Here is a 15,336-nt window from a genome sequence, read left to right as displayed (position 1 = left end):
TTTTTTGTCCCTCTTTACCACTTTATATTTTGTGCATCTGGTATCAGAAAGTATATGCTTTTCTCTTGTTCAATTGTGATGTGATTTTTATATGAATTAAATAGTAGAGTTGTATATTGAGGATACAGCATTACTGGGCTTTTAATTTATCCATTATTTACCCTTCATTTCTTCACACTACTACAAGCCACTTCCTCCTATGTTTTCCTTTCAATCTGCAGAAATCCTTTTAGTAATTTTTGTAGGGAAGGTCTTTGTTACATAACTCTCTCAGTTTCTGGGTATAGATGAATATTTTAAACTGACCCTTATATATGAAGGAAGTTTTGTCTGATTAAGAATTTTTGCCTGGCATTTTTTCTCTTTCAGTACCTTAAAGATTCATACCATTGCCTTCACATCTGCATGGTTTCTGATGAAAATTAACACTAAGTTTATTGAAGATATATTGACAAATCACTTTTTTCTTGCTGCTTTCAGAACTCTGTTTATCTTTGACATTTGACATTCTAATTAGTTTGTGTCTCAGAGTAGGTGAATTAGTGTTTGTTTTGTTTGGTGTACACTGCGCTTCTTGGGCATGTATATTTATGTCTTTCATAAAATTTGGGGTATTTTTGTCCATTTTTTCCTCAAATATTCTTTTTATCCCTTTTCTCTTCTCTTCTCCTGGGACACCAATTATGCATATGATTGTGTGTTTCATGCTGTCACTCAAGTCCCTAACACATTGCTCAATTTTTTTCTATTCTCCTATTGCAATGTTCTTCTGACTGTATGATTTCAATTGTCTTTTCTTCTAGATGCTGATTCTTTCTCCTGTCTGTTAAAATTTTCTGTTGTATGCTTCTAGTGTATTTTTAATCTCTACTATTTTATCTTCCCTCCCCATTTCTGTTATGTTTCTTTTTATACTTTCAAATTCTTCTTAAGCTTACACATTGTCTTCTTAATATCCTCTATCTCTTCATGCATATTTCCTCTTATCTCCTTTGATTGATTTGAGAGATTTGTTTGACCATCTCTGATTAGTTGTTCCAGCTTTTGAGTTTCCTATGAAATTTGTATTTGTTCCCTTGACTGAGCCACATCTTCCTGTTTCTCACTATGTCATATAATTTCTTGCTGATGTCTAGGCTTCTGAGTATCTTGAAGAGTAACTCTGAAGTTTCATTTCTCCCTTTTGTTTAGAGTTTTACGGTTGATTGGCTTTGTGTTAACATTCTTCCTTATGTTTAGTCTAACTTATTCTAGACATTTAGAATAAGTAATGTTTAACTGTTCATATTTTCCCAGCCCTTCTTCATCTGAGTCTTGCCCTATATATGCAGTACAATTTTTAATATTGTACTTTTTGTGCAGTTGTTTCACCTGCAGGTGTGAGCTTCCTTTCCTCTGATCCTTCTCCAGAAATCTTGCTCTGTTCTGTATGTTTTAGTGGTGAGTTTTCTCCCCAGCTCCTATGAATTATTTAAATTCTCTCCCTCACTCAGTGCCCTGATTTCCTTACACTTCTCAGTTCCGGGACCCATCCTATATCACAGTGGTTCATTTTAACCCCCTTTTTTTCTGTGAGGCCCTTCTACCTCTGCTTTCCTCTCTGCAATGGTGCCCTGCTCCAGGGAATGAGGGGGAGTGTATCCAGAAAGTGGGTCAATTTTGAAAGTCATTTTGCCTTAGGTGGACCAGCTGACTGAAACTAGATTGAGTGAGGGCACAGCAGGTCTTCCAGCACAGCCTAGTCTCTCTTTTTTTCCTAGGGGCCCTTTTGTATGTACCTCTCCTAAGTGGTTTGTGCTCTGTCTTGGGTCACTGAGGACTTAGGTCCCTGTGCTCTGTGTGTGTGTGAGTGTGTGTGTGTAGTTCTAACTCACTGCTGTGATTCACTTCACAGTGTCCGTCTGTGGTGGGAGGAACGCAGCCCATGCTTCCTCTGTGTGATTCCCAAGCTTCCTGGGAGCATGTGAAGGGGAGGGGAATGGATGCCAACCAGTGATCCGGGACGGAATTTTCCTACCTGATAGTTTTGTTTCTTTGATTCAGCATTTTTGGAGTCCTTCCACAGTCTATCTGCTCAAGAGTTCTTAATAAGTGGGAATTGTTCTTTTATTCATGAAATACCTCAGGAAGCTCTTTCAGAGGATGCCTTACATTGCCCTGTTGATGATGTCACCTCCCCTCTCCCCTGTTATTTGGGTTCCATTGAACATTAAGCAGTTGACTTAAGCAGTTGAGATCTTTGCCACCACTACTACATAGAAAATTCTGGGGCTAACTTTGTGTATCTAGGAAGGTTTTATGCTGCACCATTAACCACATAAATATATCCTTTAGTGGCACAAAGCACATACAAAAACTTGAAATTTTCAGAGCATTAATTTTGCCTTTTCCATGATCTCGCTTGATTTCTGTTGAATGTGCTTTCGTATAAATAATACCATAGCTAGTATTAGAGAGATTTTGTTGGTTCATTGACTTTAAGATAAATAAGAATTGCATTTATCTTCTTAGCATGTAATCTATTTTTAATCCCCAAAATACGTTGGGAGAATTTTCCTCTTTACAGCTATGAGAAGGTAATAATTAAGGATCCAAACACATTTTAAGAGATTAACTAAAGTTTTCTAAGGAAAATCCTTATGGAATACCATGTTTTTGTCCAAGGAGGCCTTTATTCTTATGGCTGTACAGTTATAGTGCCAGGTTGTGGCCTCTGGAATATAACCAGAAGTGTCACAAGATCTCTGTAATCTCTACCTTGGAAACATCAATCAGCTTTTGTTTCTGCTGGTTTATTTTCCAGAACTGAACTGCCTCTTTAAATGTCTGTGGATGCCAATTTGTTGATGAATCCAATGATAAATTATAACTGCTCACATAGTAGCTTTCAAGCAATGGAGATATTATTTAAAAAAAAACAAAAAAGGAAATTTTGAGAATTGTTTTGCAGTATTGAAGGGTCTTCCGATACATATTACTGTAAGCAAATAGTAATTCTAAAGAAACAATATATTCTGCCTTTTCATTTTTGCTAAAACAGCTCTACAGTTTCTCTTTATTCAGAAAATTATGGATGCTACCCTAGTTCCAAACCATAGTTTCTAAGACAAAGGTTTGAATGAATTTGTCATATTAAAAAGAAATAGAGAAAAAGGATAGTCTCTTCTATATATAAATGTTGTGGGTTAAATTTATCCTTAGTATATATGACAGAGTTTTAACTCTATAATCTATAGAAGGTTTTCTTTTGCTACAAGTTCTCTCATTTGTTTTCATTCCTATATATTCTCATGTTCTTCACTAGACAGATCTGAAGCATTGTTTCATACTTGATGTCATAATAGAATAAACAAATAAATATGGTTTAAAAACCAAAATGGACAAAAGTATATGCAATAAAATTCAATTTCATCTTCATTTTCTGCTAAATTGGCACTGTTAACTTTTCATTTCTTCATATCAAGTTATTTCTATGCATTGTTAAGTATTGGCGTTGTACACTTCTTTTGATTTCTGTTTTTAGCAAATAGGACCAATTCTAAATATTCATTTCTTTTTTTTAACAAATATAGTTTTTATGATTTTCCACATCATCACTTTAAAATCATCATTATTCTTTATATTTATTTTATATTATTACCTTGTATGGATGAAACAATTTGTTTAATTAATCTAGTTGAGAATACTACTTGTGTTATCCAACTCATAACTATTATAAAATATGTTGCATTGAATTCCTTCCACATGTGTCTGCCATGTTGCCATCCAAAATAGTTCAGTGTTTTAGGCTTTATTCTCAGACCTTTCCTGAGGGTGGGCATCTTTTGTGTAATTTTCTTTTGGTTTGATTATTTTATTGATCTCTAACTGTTCAGACATTTATTGATCTCTAATTGTTCTGGCACATGTTCAGTGATAAATACTATAAATATATATATTTTTTAGTCTACCAATTTCCTTTTGATTGTTTAAAGGAGTGTATATATACTAAAACATTTTTACATCTTTTAAATATTATGAATGAATCTGCAGACTTTTAAGATAGCATATCTTCCAAAAAGTATATAAAATTTAAATTTTGATTGATTCAAGAAATTCTTTTATATTCTAGATAATACTTTGTTGGTTTTATGAATGAAAATTCTTCTCCCAGCTAATAATATGCCTTCTCATTCTTTTTGCAATATCATATTTTGAACTGCTTTGCAGTTTTTAAATATCATGTAGTCAAACTAAATATTTCCTTTATGACTTTCCTTCATATGCTTGAAGCAATGCCCTCCTATCCCCAAATCATAAATGTTTCCTTATATATTGTTTTGAATTTAAAATTTTATTTGTACTTGGATTTCTGTGTGTGTGTGTACATTGAAAGTGGGGTCCGTTTCTTTCATTTTTCCTTTACTTCCCTCCCTTTCCTCTGTTTCTTCACTATGTTCCTTCTTCTCTTCTTCCCTCTTTCCCATCCTCCCTCCCTTCCTCTCCCCTTCTCTTTCTTTCTTCCTTCTTTTTTTTTGCAGTAGAATAGGGAATTGTCCCATCATTATTTATTGAAGAGTCTTTTTCCAGAGTTTTTATTTTTAATATTTTTAAATTATTCAGGTCTAAATATTTTCTAATTTCTTCTTTGGCTGAACAGTGCAGAAATGTGTCTTTCAGTTTTGAAGTATAAGGGAGTATATCCATTAGGGAGTATATCCATTAGCTGTTGTGACAAGAATGCTTTGAAACAAACTGCCCCAAACTGAGTGGCTTCAAAGAATGGTCATTTATTATTGTTCACAGGCCTATGCATTGGCAGGGTACTTCTAGTCTCTAATGGGCTTACTTATTCAACTGTGATCAACTGTGGATCTGGTACAGGGATCACTCCTCTACATGTATGAGGTTTACCTGATCTCTCAGTGTATCTTTTGCATCAATTCAGCAGGTTAGTTTTAGAATGTTCTCAAACCGAGGCAGAGGTGAAAGATAAAAGGAGAAATTTTAAGCACTATTTCATAATTTGGACATGGCTGCAGAGAAGTATGAAAATGTGAGGCCATTAAGGCAATCAATCTACCACATGGAATTGGCTAAGGGACTTTTTTTCTGTTAATCTCTAATATAATTGGGTTGTAATCAGAAATATGGCCTGTATGATAACAATTTTGAATTTTTTGTGGCTGGTCATAGATCTGTATATCAGTTTTTGAAGTATTTGTGATAAAATCTCTCTATATATTGTTGGATTTTTAAATTTCTTCCTTAAATGTCACTATATGCTTTATAGGGATTAAAGTTATGATATTAGCTGTATCCATATGTAAAACTATCAGCTTCCTAGTGAATTGAAACTATCTTATTACTTTTAAGGTACTTTTTATTTCTGGTAACCCTTACTGAGCTTAAAGCAATAGTGTTTTAAAGCTATTAGTATAGTTGTATCTTCCTTCTTGGGCAAGTATATATATGGTACCTTTTCCCATCAGTTTGTTTTAAATTACTATGCATCTTAAAGTATTAAAAGTGGTCTCTTTTCACCAGAATGTAACTGAATTTTTTTCAATCTAATGTTTATGTGATTTACTAGAGAATATTTACCCTTTTGAATTTATCTGAAAATATCTGTATTTAATTTCTAACATTTGCTCACGGTCTTTCTATTTTTTTAAATTGTTCCCACCCTCCTTTTTCTGTTCTTTTTATTTGATAGAGAGATAATTTTGTTTCATTTTCTTTTCACTTTTCCTATTTTTCTTATAGTTGTATGGAACTTAAATATTGCACAAATATGTAAATGTGCATTGTTTTGTCAGTTTGTACCTGAACTTGTGTTAATTTTATGTGATTTCAATGTCATTAATCTGGGAATTTTTATCTATTTATGTCAATTGGGCTAAAGATGTATTTTATTTTTATAATTATTTTACAGATTTTATTTTTCTCTGATTTTTTCACTTCCTTTGCTTCTTATTTGAAGGTTTCTTTTTCTTTAGCATCTTAATTCTACTTTTTAGTCAGTTAAAGATTTATGTCTTTTTTTTTTTAGTGACCACATTCATTGCATATTTAGAAATATGCAACATCTGGAGTTAACATCTTTACTATACTACTTAATAATACAAAAAGTATAGAATGCATTGGGTTCATAACCTATTCTTAAGTATATGGGATTTTAAGTTTGAAAAGGCCCAGTTTTTTGTTTTTAAACATTTATGTTCTCAATTTATACCCATTTTTTTCATGATCTCATCCAATTAAACAGTTTTAATTATAAATTGTAATTTGAAGACTCCAAAATTTGCATTTCTTTGTGACATGTTCTCCCCTGCACTGCAGCCTTATAAACCCCATTTCCTACTCCACTTCTCTGTTTGGATGTTGTACCGGTTTGAGTGTATTGTGTCCCCCAAATGCCATTATCTTTGTGGTCTTGTGTGGGGCAAACATTTTTGGTGCTGGTTGGATTTGCTTGGAATGTGCCCCACCCAGCTGTGGGAGATGATTCTGATGAGATGTTCCCATGGAGGTGTGGCCCCGCCCATTCAGGGTGGGCCCTGATCAGTAAAGCCATATAAATGAACTGACTGAGAGAGAGAAACCAAAGTGAGTGCAGCTGGGAGTGATGTTTTGAAAAGGAGCAAGCTTGCTGGAGAGGAACGTCCTGGAAGAAAGCCGTTTTGAGGCCGGAGCTTTGGAGCAGATGCCGGCTGCCTTCCTAGCTAGCAGAGGTTTTCCAGACACCATTGGCCGTCCTCCGGTGAAGGTACCCGATTGCTGGTGTGTTACCTTGGACACTTTGTGGCCTTAAGACTGTAACTGTGTAGCAAAATAAACCCCCATTTTATAAAAGCCTATCCATCTCTGGTGTTTTGCATTCTGCAGCATTAGCAAACTAGGACAGATGTCAACTAGTGTTTCATAATTTTCTTATTTAAACCTGAGTTCCAGCTCAAAAACCACCCCAAACATGTTCTTCCTATCTTTCTCCATTTGATGGTGGAAACTTAATTCATGCACTTACTCAAATAAAAAATACAAGCAACAACCTGTGTCTCTTTTTTCTCCTACTCCTCAATTTGCCCGAAATTCCTATCATCTATACCCTCAAAGTATGTGCAGAATTTCACTCTTTTTAGCACATCTATTGGCATTATCCTGGTGAGAGTTACCATCATTTCTCACCTAAGTTAAACCAGTTAACTTTGCAGTATAAGCTGCAGTGAAAAAGAGAAAACAGATACCATGCTCTAAGCTGCAGAGAAGTTAATTTCTCTTGATGTAAGTGTTCAAAGGAAGAAAGGCATTTCTGCTTATCAAGTCACCCATGTATCCAGGAACTGAGTATGATATTACTCTGGCACCCCTTACAGTGCAGTTTTTGTCTGTAAGGTTAAGAAAGGACATTTGTTTTCTGACTAGAGAGAAAGTTAAAAAGAAATGGAGGACAAGCAACATTCTCTTGTAAAAATGCAATCCACAAATTGTACATATTATTTTGTTCAAATGGCTTGAACAAGAACTTAATAACTTAGGGAGACTAAGAGAGTTTTCTCTAGACATCCAAAAAGGTAATATGAATTACCTCTGAGAGAATGGAAAACAGTCATCCAGTGAAGTTCTCTCCAGTCTGTCTCACCTACACTAAAGAATTTGGTCATGCATTGATGCTGCCCTCAAGAATTCTCACAATTAAAAGCAATCACATGTGACTCACTGTGTAGATTTAAAGTAATGAATTCATTCAATAACAATATTTATGTGATAGCTCAAATTTAATTTATATTATTATCCATTGTTTTTATGACTAACTTTTATGTGAATAATATAATTATAGGGAAAGGTTTAATGGTTAATTTTAATTTGATATTCTTATTACACAGAATGCTATTACAAATAAATCTTATGAATTTATTTATCAACTTTTATATACTCTGTGCAATTTCATTCTCTCTTATTTTGATCCTCATCATAATTGTCATTGTGAGTAGCTGCTTTTAATATTGAACTCTGGATAATTCTTTAATGTTGATCTTTCTTAAAATGCAATCAAAATATCACATGCGTCAAAATCACCAGACATTGATAATCACAGTAGGATGTCAGATACATAGATCAAGATATATGGAGGATAGAAATAAATTGTCTCTGAAGCTATGAAATCAGGATCTCATCCAAATTTTAACAATCTCACACTTACTGTCCTTGTGCAAAGTTTCTTCACTATCAAAGTAGATTATTGGAATAAATGCCCTCAAGCATAACATCAAACTTAGAAGGTAAAAACTCAAAAAAGATGCTTTTTTTGACATTTATATGACCACCAGCTGAGATTTTCTTTTCTTTTTCTCATTTGAAAAATATGTTTTCTTCATATTGAAATGATTTAACTGGTAATTTGTAAAGGTAGTTATTTTGTACATAATTTCTAATAATACATCGAATTTGTTCCCCTTTAGAAAACATGATTCAAAGATAAAATAAAAGTAAGCATGTAATAATGGTATGTTCACGTGTACCATAAATTCCAAAAGAGGGTCAATATGGATGTGAATTACACAGGGACTTGCTACTAAGAAAATAATGACCCTTTAGTAGAAATGATGGAATTGACTAAAGAGGGGGATGTAAGTGGTGAGATCTTTCAAATATGAGGCAAGTATGTTCTTGACAGGAAACTGGAAACTATTGACTGATGATTTTGTACAGATATGCTGTGACTAAACCAGCATCTGTAATTTAATCATAGAGAAAAAAAAATGAGTAATTAATTCTTCAGTATCTTGGAGCTGTGGTTACATTTTGGATGAACCTAATTGTGGTACCATTACACTTACTTAAAACTATTCTTTTCTACCCAAAATTCCTTGCCCTCTCCTCCTGTATTTCATTCATCTCTCTATATATCTTTTCCTTTCTCTCTCTTTCTTCCACCTTTCTCTTTCCTTCCTGCTTCCTGCCTTCCTTTCTTCTTCCTTCATTCTTTCTTTCTTTTTTTTAACTTGTTCACCTTTCTGTCTTTCTTTCTTTCTTATATACATTCCATATTTACATTCTAATAGTTTCCTATTAGAGCCTTAATGCACCATAATGCACTACATTTTGACATCTAGAATCCATGAGTTTCTAGAGGATACAAATTGATTTTCCTTTCATAGCTTATCAGAAAATTACCAGTACAATTGTTCTTATTTATCTTTTATGCTAATCTTCCCACCCACCATTCTTTCTTTTCTCCAGGAAGACCCACTACATTATGTGAGACTGTGGGGAAAGCTGAAATTTGGCTAATTCGAACATTTTGGGATTTTGAATATCCTCGTCCATATTTACCTAATTTTGAGTTTGTTGGAGGATTGCACTGCAAGCCTGCTAAATCTTTACCTAAGGTAAGTCTATTAAATGGGAGGCTTTTGTATACCTTAAGACACTATAGCTTATCCTTATTTTCTTTTAAAGCATGCTGCCTCAGTAACAGATACATGGGTTAGATAACTTGTGTTTGCTGTTCCAGTTCTATTTTCCAGGTCACAGGTGTTTTTATGAGTAATGTTAAGTATGTTGGTCTTCACATTGAAATGTTAAGCAGAAAAGTGACATAGACACTCTTAAAAACGTCTTTGTGGCTATCATTCAGGTAACAGATTGGTGGGCCAGGAAACTAGAGCTAGAGAAAAAAACTAGGAGTCTAACAAGCATGATAGAATTCTAAACAAGGCAATTTACCATGGTAGAAAAAAAGATAAAGTTGCTTTCACAAGAACTTTGGGTTAAATCCACAGATTTGGTAAGTATAGATTCTTTGACGACTCCTGAATTTCCATCTTGGAGGTCATTTGGACACTGGTGAATTTTACCGAGATAGGAAACACTTAGTGGAAAAACACCTTTGTGCTGAGAATGAGTTCAGTTTGGTCCAAATCACTGTAAGGTGACAATGCAATTTTTAGGGGGAATTTAGAAATTAATTGGATAGTACAAGGTCCCAATCTCAGCAGACAGCAACAGAAATAGATTGAGGTTCGTCAGCATGAAGTAGAATTCAGAGAAATGAGAGATTCAAATGTTGAATTGATTCTTTATCAGCATGAATTTTTGGAGTGAAAAATAAAATTCATACCATGCACCAAAGCATAAATGTAGAGTTCCAGGAAAGTTGGAAGTTAACAGTACTGAGAATCAAAGAGAGTAATAGACAAGTATGATAAGAATCTTGTATTTAGTTATCAATAGGTAATAAGAATACAGACTCTATTTACTTAGGTTGTGGGAAAATGACCAAAATCTCTTTAGGAATATATCAGGGTAAATGTTATTTCCTTCCAGGAGAGTTCTTTATTTCTTTTTGTGATCAGGTGCTTATTGATGTATGAAATTTCTTTTGAGGATTCTGAATATCCTTTTGATACCAGTGAAATTAAAGTTGTAAACCAAGCTCTACTGAGAGTTGGTATTATAGGAGATAATGAACCACTATCCAACTAGAGATAGAGATGTGACTTTGTCATGGCTCTCTAGATCCTCTCTCATTACACACTACTATACTTGTCCTTCCACCTGCACAGCCTCCCACCTCCACCTTCCCCTGATACACAAAAACACACCACATGAATCTCATAATTTCCCAAAAACATGTCAGGTAAGTTATGCAAGAGGAAGATAATTATTCTCTTTCAAATTCAGTGTACCTATTGATATAGAAGTTTGGGAAATCATGGTTTATAGCTCCTATAAATGATTTGTCAATGAATGCACAGAATAACAATAAGACTGGGAGTACAAAAATTAAAATGACACTAGAGTATAGTGGAATCAAGGTCAAAAACTCAACTGATACATATGTATGTTTTTGTATACATTTGTACACAACCGCACAACACATTTGTTGAGAATAGAAGAATCAAAATAGTAAAACACCATTTTCTGTGGCTACTGAGATGTTCCCTTAACATTAGGCAAGCTGAGAAATAGCATTCTAATTTTACCTCATTTACTTCCTCTCCCCTGATTATTTTAATATCTGTAAATTGAGAAACATAGTAACTCCAGAGATGCGACAAACAGTTTCACAGGGAATGTATGACATATATTTAGAGGGTAGCACTCACAGATATTATGAAATGAATGACTGCAAACCCAGAGGCTGCGGTGCCAAACTTGCACAAGTATAAGTGGTGACACAGGGAATTACCTGTCAATTCTGGGATAAGGTTCAATTTAAAGTCTGAAGTCAATGTTCTAACTCGGGTGGGAATTTTATATATCAGGAGGCCCAAAATAGCACTGTTTCATAATATTTCTTATGGTATAACAGCATTAAACAATTTATCCTCTTTTAAAAGATATTATTATATGTTCCTTTTCTAACAAACTTCTTTACCCAATTAATCAGTAAAGTGTAAGCTTGCAAAAAATAATCCTGAAACTCTGCCTGAAAGGAAAGATGATCAATTTGGTAATAATTTATTGGATGAAAAATAGCTTGCTGAAAATTCCAGAAGCCCACATCAGGACCCTTCCTTGGGCTTGCTTCCAAATAATATTTTTATAAGTTTACAAACTCAGTTATTTGCAACTTAAACCTGGGGGATAAGAGTCCATAAACCGGGAAAAGAGCTACCCTACTCCTTATCACTTAATGCTGTTGGATAATGATTTCATTTAATGTCTATCTTAGAAATCACTGGTTATATATTTAAGCCATAAGTATCAGGATATATTTCCTCCAAAAGAAATTAGATTTTTCTATCCTTTAATAGAGTCTTAATAACAATGGATTTTACACTTTGCTTGGATCTTCAAGTTAAGAAATGTAGGTGAACCTTACTTTTTTTCCATTGATGCTGTATGTTTGTAGTAGAGCTATTTTTCTTTCTCGGGAGGAAATGGAAGAATTTGTCCAGAGCTCGGGTGAAGATGGTGTTGTGGTGCTTTCTCTTGGGTCAATGATCACAAACCTCACAGAAGAAAAGGCCAATCTCATTGCCTCCGCCCTTACCCAGATTCCACAGAAGGTTAGTTCAACTGCTTATCTTGCGGACCTTGCTCTAATTTCCTAAAAAGGACCACTTTTCTTTCAATGTCCAATAGCACATTCATTCTTTCCTTCTAAGACCTCATTGAAAGGACTTTTTGCATCCATATTTCTACCAACAGTCTCTAGTCTTCTATCAATCACATCACAGTTCTTCCAGCCTTTACCCATTATCCAATTCCAAACCCGTTTCCACATTTTAGCTATTTTTAATAGCTGTACCCCACTTGCTGGTACCAAAAACTGTTTGAATTTCCTATCTGTGAAAACAAATACCATGCAATGGCTTGGCTTAACAACAGGAATTTATTGGACCACAAGTTTGAGGCTAGAATTCCAATAAAGGAGTCATCAAGTGTTGTTTGATTACTGGCATTCTGGGGCTAGCTGTCGGCGATTCTTGGTCCTTGGCCCTTCTGTCATATAGCTATGCATATGGTGGACTCTCCTGGTTTCTCTGGGTTCCATTGCCTTCTGACTTCTTCTTGTGGTTTTCCCTCTTTCTACCTGAATTTCATTCTGCTAATCAAGGACTCCAGTGATAGGATTAAGACCCATCCTGATTCAGTTTGGCCATCCCATAAATGAAGTAACTTTATCAAAAGGTCCATTTTTAATGGGTTCACATCCAATGGAATGGATTAAGATAAAGAATGTTTTTCTGAAGTGCATAGCTCCAAGTCACCCCAGGCAGTTACTATGAGAATTGGAAAGAGAATGTAGTCACAAGTGCTCCTCTGAATAGAATGTGGGAACTAATTATAGAATATTATTTATTGTGCATAACTAGCAAGATATAGTTATCATGGATAACTAGCAAGAGCATTAAGTAAAAATTCATTAAATATTAAAATAGTGCACTTAGGAATATTTGGTCATTTATCTACTCAGTCTTGTAATTACTGGGGAAATGTATATTTGTAGTCATGTATTTTAAAGGTAACAAATATGAAAACATTAGGCCCCTACCAGTATTTCAGTATTTGAAAATAAGGGGTTGTCTGACTACTGACAAAAGTTCTGAAGTATTTTATTTACAAGGTCTTGATTAGGGAGAGCTGAAATGACTGAAAGTAGAGAGGAATTATGCTCAAGAATATACTCCACACCTCTAGGCATTCTTAGGACTCTATTCAAGTATAGATGGGCTAGGAGAAGAAGTCTAGATTTGGATACCACTATTTATGGAATATCCAAGGGCTCTTTTTATTTCTATCATTTTTAAAACACATGACATTCTATAGAACAAGTATGCTAATTGAATATATTAAAACTTTGATTTTGTGTTTAAATATCTTCAGTTAAATGTATAGGACATGTATATCTTTCTTTATTATTCAATCTGAAATTAGTCTAACAGACTTCCCAAAGCATAAAGAGCATGAAAGAAAAGGTTCATAACCTCACTAGAAACTTCATACAAGAATGGAATGAAAGCAAACCCCTCATCTCATTCTCATTCAAAAAAAACTTATAAAAAAATAAAAGAAGGAAGGAAGGAAAGAAGGAAAGAAGGATAGAAGGGATGGAGGGAGGGAGGTAAGAGGAGAGGAAGGAAAGGTGGGACTAAGGAAGGGAGAAAGAAATGAAACCAATCATTCAGATAGGAGACACAAAGTAGAAAACAAATTATATTTATGTAAAACATTACATTTGATACATGAGAGTTAGGATGTCCAAAGTGACAGATTTAAACAGAAGTTATAGTGTCCACAACAAATTTTAACACCCAACCCTGATTTATTAAACTGTCCTTTTGATTTTGTAATTTTGCTCCTATGATCTCATTATCCAAAGCTCTTAAATGACAAATGGCAATATGATTTTGTGATAAAACAATAAAATTGGAACATGAGAGTGTGGCCCAGGACTTTAATCTACACAGAAATTCATGTTTTCTGAAAAAATTTATCGCCATAATCTCATTGAACCAATACTGATTTATTTTTCATCCTTCACTTGTAATCTCACTATCCAAATCTTTGAATACGTAACTGTCAAAATGATACTATACCTAACAAAGTATTAGTAATCCCTTCAAAAAAGATGGTTTCAAACAACCCTACTAAATCATTCACTGTTTGCAAAGAACCCATTTTATACCCCCTCTCATCTACCACCTGAAGTACGATGTAAACTGTGATTATGTGATTTGTAAATGCTTCTAAAGCCTTAAAATGCCATAGTCTTGGGGTTTTACTTGTGAAATTAATTCATTTTCTTGTGCAGGTTTTATGGAGATACAAAGGAAAGACACCAGCCACATTAGGAGCCAATACTCGGCTCTATGATTGGATGCCCCAGAATGATCTTCTTGGTAAGATTATGAGGAGGAAAAGCTTTAGTGCTGCACGAGGGACAAATTGAGAATTTGTTTAAAGCAAAGAAATTAAAGACATATTTAATAATTGTAAAGTTTCACATTTTATCTCCTGTTTTAAAGCAGAAATAATTAAATAACTGTCCACTACTTTTATAGATTCATGCCTCCAATTGTTGACTTAACGTGTATCTTCAGTTCAGACTCATAATTCTTCAAGTTTCATGCTTAGATCAGATAGCATCTCTTCAGTAAAACCTTCCTGACAATGCAGAGGTGTTGCCAGGATTTCCTATGCTGCAATTTTTCTGTGGAAGCAAAGCATCAAGTGTTTGGCTTTTATGCAATATGATTCCTCCTTGACTGATTAATCCTGTTGTTTCTTCCCCTTCTGTCTCTGAAATTATGTTAACATGTTGTAATGAAATTCTACCCCACATTTCAATCCTCTCCCCCTTAAACTAGGTCATCCTAAAACAAAAGCTTTTGTCACTCATGGTGGACTGAATGGAATCTATGAAGCTATTTATCACGGGGTCCCTATGGTGGGAATTCCCCTGTTTGATGATCAGCCTGATAACATCGCACACGTGAAGGCCAAAGGAGCAGCTGTGGACATGAACATGAACACAATGACAAGTGCAGATTTGCTCAGAGCTTTGAGAGCAGTCATTAATGAACCCTCGTAAGTACAGCTGCTCTCTAAAGAGTCACTATGGATGTGTTAAACATCCTACTAGAAAATGTCCAGTGTTAACACTGAGGAAGTTCTGATGCTCCCTCTCCTCGCTCCACCCTCACCTGTCCCACACTGGGCCCTGGAAATGCTGTTGAGCACACTCCAGGCCGGGCCTGCCCTGTCAGGACTGTTGTCTCCTTTCAAAGTAAACAATAATTTCTGAGATGTATGTGAAGAGGCCTGAGATGGGTTAAGACCAACCCACCCCCACCCTCTCCTGGCCACTAGGACCTCAGACCCTGGGGATCAGGCACAGCAGGA

The 15,336-nt window shown here is 34.8% G+C and overlaps 1 pseudogene; it reads left to right on the top strand.

The window, feature by feature from the left end:
• LOC119529486 overlaps positions 1 to 15,098 on the top strand; it is a 35,207-nt pseudogene extending 20,109 nt beyond the window's left edge.
• Positions 15,099 to 15,336: the final 238 nt, after the last annotated feature.

The sequence above is a fragment of the Choloepus didactylus genome, chromosome 3 (genome assembly GCF_015220235.1).
Source record: "Choloepus didactylus isolate mChoDid1 chromosome 3, mChoDid1.pri, whole genome shotgun sequence".
Classification (NCBI taxonomy): domain Eukaryota; kingdom Metazoa; phylum Chordata; class Mammalia; order Pilosa; family Megalonychidae; genus Choloepus; species Choloepus didactylus.
Note: the sequence above shows the minus strand (reverse complement) of the source record. Positions and strands in the feature narration are given on the sequence as shown.